We start from the raw sequence: 5190 nt of genomic DNA, 5'->3' as shown, positions 1-5190 counted from the left end.
TGTTTCTCCAGCCATCCTGCTGGCGTCTTCAGGTCAGAAGTAGCGATGCATAAAATTTGGCCGTCTTATATAGGTACCTATGGGAATAAAGAGGCCGATTCTGATTGGTCGGAATTCAGGTGGGCTCTTATTGGTCGTTCATTGTGAAGACCCTTTTCCATGTGTTGGCTAATGTGTAGCCGTCTTCTCTGTTGCAGTTCTCAGGGTGCTTTGCTATCTCTATAGCTTCTCGGAATAGCCTAGGGTAGTAATGGCTTTCATTACACAAGACTTTAGGCTTATCGAAATCCACAGTGTGGCCATTGGAAGACCCTTTCTGACCTGAAGACGTCAGCGGGATGGTTGGAGAAACTGTCATCACTTATGGACATCTAAACGCGGAAGAACGCCCGGAAGCCAAAAGACTCAAATGAAGAAATGCCGTGGAAACCTCAGATCAAACTTTAGCATTTCATCTTCTTTCTGTTTGAAATGACTTTCTCTTCTCGTTCATGTTTTGTCAGCGGCGTAGCCAGAAATTTAGTTAAAGGGGAGGGGGGGTCCAAAACCAGGGAAAGAAAAGGAAAATTGTGTTTTTATATTTTGGGGAGCATCTGGACCCCTTGGACTTCACCCACTGGCTACCCCATTGCATTTTGTATGCCAAATTGTATTTGTAGGCATTATTATTCAAAATTAATTTCCAATGTGTATTCTGTTATCTAGTTTAGCTGTAGGAGTGACTGTTGAGCTATATTTTTGTATTGATCAGTCTTTTGAGTGCATGTTATATAGTTTGCAATTGCCTATGCTACCCTAGTTTATTATGTTATATCCATGCACATTTTATTAATGCCTTCTCTCTTCTATATGGCACTGTATATTACTCAGAACTTCTCATGATCTCCTCACCTCTTGTGGGCCCTCTCTCTCCTTACATATTTCCATTTTGCCTGTGTCCATTTTCTACTTTTGCACAGCGGCCATATCAAATTGTTAAATCACACGTGTCCTTGTATTTATAATATTCATTGTTTGTTATTATACTTAGTGTAATGTTTGGATAATTCGTGTGATCATTGATCAGCTGTGTTTTTGTAGTCCATGGTAGTGCTCATGACTGTTATACATTATGGGTTATGCAATGACTGTGCGTGATGGAATTTTTTCTTTTTTTTTCCCTAAATCAGCGTTGAAAACACTATGAAAATCACTCAAATAAATTTGAAACAATTTTTATGTCGCAGACCTGTGTTATTAGTGCTATAAATTCTGTTCCTTGAATACTTTAATGTTTGTGCTGTGCTGCAGATTTAAGTATTGAGGTATGACATTTAATAAATCAGAATACTTTTTAGATTTTTAGGGGCTTGTGATTTTATTTGTGTGTAAGGAAACGTGTTCAGAGTCTTACTATGGGGTCATTCCATGTCAAATCAACCAATATATCGATCAACTGACACCCACCGATTCGGATTTTCATAAAACTTGCCATGGTAATACATTCTGGTACAATTAGAGATTGTGTTCAATTTTGACCCCCAATTGTCAATTGTTAATGAAATATGATTAATTGAAATTTGGGCGTGACCCCTAAAATGCCTCAATGTACAATGCATGGTGATTTTTATTTTCATCCATAACTCCCTTCCTTTGAGATGGAAAGGCATGATTTTTTTTCTAAAGATAATTGATCCATAATGATCCCACGATTACCATTTAATATTCACTGCATGAAGTAATTCAGCTGCAAAAAAATTAAGTTCACAAAAAAATCTCGCTGGTACCATTTTTCATTGTCAGCATCCGCAGGGAAAGGCAATGTGAATACAGACTCATGGTTCGGTTTAAAGTAATCATTAATGCATGAGCAAAGATCCTGGTGAAAAAAAGTCATTAGTCCGACGTTCCTTTTAGTAAAAAAAATACTCATTCATGGTCATGGGGAAAAATGGCTCTTTTTCAAGGCACATAGAAATTACACAATTTAGAGGAGATATAAGTTAGACTCATGATTAAACAATATTTGAGCATGCCTTATCTCACTATAGCGTATGCTACTGGCTCTTTAAATAAAATTTTTTTAAGTAAAACTCCCTCTGCTGGAATAGTTCAGATAGCACGAAATTAGCAGTACGTGGGGGAGGACATTCACATGGATGCTAATGTGTTTCGTACTCTAAGAGCCAGTAGCATACGCTATAGAGAGATATTGCATGCTCCAATATTGTTTACTTGACAATAGGGTGGTTTCCTTCATCAAAGAAAATGAAAGGCATTGATTGCGATTCATTACCCACCATTAGTGTATTCATTATACATATGCAAATTATTTGGTTTTAGAAATACCGGTTTAGACGAATGGCAATGGTCAATTTTATCCTCATTCGAAAAAGGCCAGATTGGCGCCCATGCGATGCCACTCCACGTGACGCCACAGGGACCTAGTTTCTATACGAGAAGATAGGAGTTTTACATCGTCTGAAATTACCAATGCATGCATGAGGCACAAAGCTCAGGGAAACATGTCTTAATAATCATCTATTAAAACTGCTTATGATCGGAAAGTTTCCTTCGTTTGATAGGGGAATAATAATCCCTATTTAATCCAAGCGCTACCAGCTAGCATGGTACTCCACTACCTGCTAGCATCCTGTGTCGTATCAACGCTCAGAGCCTGGCCCAAAGGTCACCTCATTTGCAGCAGCGGGGACCAGAACGACGTTACACGGAGAGATTTCCCGGCATTCATTCTTAACCGTCGCGTTTTCGTGCGCTTGAAATTTTTCACCTTTCATTTAATCGCGTAAAATAGATATCGTCATTTAAAAATCTAAAAGTGTGAAATGCGTACTCCAGGAGTAATAATCTTTTGATTTAGGCAATAAAAAAATAATAGGAAACCACCCTATTGGAGGCTAAAATTGTACAAAATTTCTAATCATACCAGAATGTATGACCATGGCAAGTTTCATGAAAATCTGAGTCGGTGGGTGTCATGGCCTGGTTGATTTGAAATTAGAATGACCCTTATCTCGTGCATACATAACGTTTGCGATCCTTTTCACATCATTATTTTTTCTTAGTGGCTACGATATTTGTATTTTTGATAACAGTTTCCATTTTTACATCGGGTTTTTGATGCATGAAGGGTCATTCCATGTCAGTTCATCCAGGCATGACACCCACCGACTCGGATTTTGATGAAACTTGCCAATTTTCATCCTTCCATGCTGGAATGAAACAGTGTAAAATATTTCTTGGCTATCTCTAATAGTTTTTTTTTTCACGACCATTTGAAGTTTGGGTGAAACTGCAGTTTTTCAATGAATGCGGTCTCCAGAGGCACTTGTACCTCCAGAGGGAAATAATTTGTCTCAGCCATAGTTTTCATCCGATTCTTATGAAAATTTGCAGGTTTACTATAGAAGTCATGAGGATTCCAAAAACTAATTGAAAAATATCCTAAGGAATATTGGAAATTCTCTAAACTCGTATGTTTCATAAGATTTTAGAAAATTTTGCGTCAAAAACATGGTTCTATAAAACATCAAATTTTTACCTGAGGCAACATCTGAATCAAGCTAAATTATTTTTTCTAATATTCCTTAAGGTATGACCCACCACCTGTAAAAATAAAATTCATGGCTTTTTGCTTGCTTTGTTGCTAAAAAAAATTTTATGGAAAAAAATCCCTTTTCACGACTCTGGTCGTCAGTGTTGGGTCCTCCTTCAAGTGTGATGAAATGCTTGTGTTAACTGTTTTCTATATCTAAGAAAATATTTACAACATGTATCTAGTGCATAATACATTCAAAAATTAAAACATTTTTTATGTGCAGGTTGTTTTTCTCCCGATAAGAAAAATATATTTTTGAAATAGAATATTTTAAGGAATTCATAGCACTTACCCATCATTGCTGGGGAAAACTTGATTGTTGCTATATAAAACACATCAAAATACGGGATGCATGTCAATACAAGTTAACTTTCTCCATTCTGTATTGACAAAAAACTTCACGAATGTGTTTTACTTCATTAATGTTGCACAACTTATAAATGAATAATCACAATATATAGTCACTTTTGTCTGTGCATCAGTTTGTAGTTAAATAGGATAGTATCCAAGGTCTTCAATGAGGCCTATCTCTGAGAAAGCTAATATTTCAGTTACACTAGAGTTACATTTTTTTTCCAGTAATGGTAATTCCAAGTTTTCCTTTTAAATCCTACAGCCGTCGGTTCACACGTTCTTGTTTTTGTTCAATGTCTTTCTCCGAGAAGTAATACATTCGTCCTGAGCCTCTTGTGGTAGGAGTTTCCACATAACAAATGACATTATTTACAGTAACATTGCAAATATCTTCTTTCTCTTTTGGCCAGTAAAATGATAAAGAATTTCACTTTTATATCACATGGGTCAACATCCTTTGACATAAGTAGCCCAAAAAACCAGTGATTGTCATACAAGCAGGCCACAAAAGAATTAGTACAAGTTTTTGTCAAAATTTCTTCCCAACTTGGCTTTATCACGAAATTGTGGACAGAACTGTATTTGGTGTCAAAGCTATTTTTTTTTGTCACAATAATGTATAGAAGAATGGTAGCTATGAGTACCTGGGATTGTTTTTACGAGGTACCAGTGAGTTTCTAATTGTTGCCGAATCATTGATAAATGTTCTTTTTTTAAAACGTAAAATGAAATTTTATCCACTTTGTACTTGCAGAACTCAAACACCTTTTCAATGGAAGTCATTGTATTACCCAGATCCTGCTGAAGGCTTTCTCTTGTAAGAATGCACTTAACTGTTCCACCTATCCCATCACATGGAGATATCCCATGACTAGTTGAAAAAAAAGACTAAGAAGCATGCAAGACAAAGTCTAGGTGATGATGGCACAGGTTTATAAAGTTTTTACAGTTCTTATATTGGTCAGCACAACCATCACTGAAATATTGCACTTTCTTTACTTCAAGGAACTTTTCCTTTAAAAACTGAATGACTATTTTTTGCGCTTCAAATACGAAAGCTACATCATGTTCTAGAAGGTCACAAAATACACACAAACTTGACACACAGAGATCTTTCTTCAGCTGTCCACGAGTATGAATTACCGCTGGATGTAGGGAACAACCATCCTGATTCCAGTGATGACCCTGAACCTCATCTTGTATTACATAATGGTAGTTTTCACTGAAATCCAGCAAAA

The sequence above is a fragment of the Ischnura elegans genome, chromosome 13 (genome assembly GCF_921293095.1).
Source record: "Ischnura elegans chromosome 13, ioIscEleg1.1, whole genome shotgun sequence".
Taxonomy (NCBI): domain Eukaryota; kingdom Metazoa; phylum Arthropoda; class Insecta; order Odonata; family Coenagrionidae; genus Ischnura; species Ischnura elegans.
The sequence above is the reverse complement of the archived record's forward strand: the minus strand, read 5'-3'. Positions refer to the sequence as shown.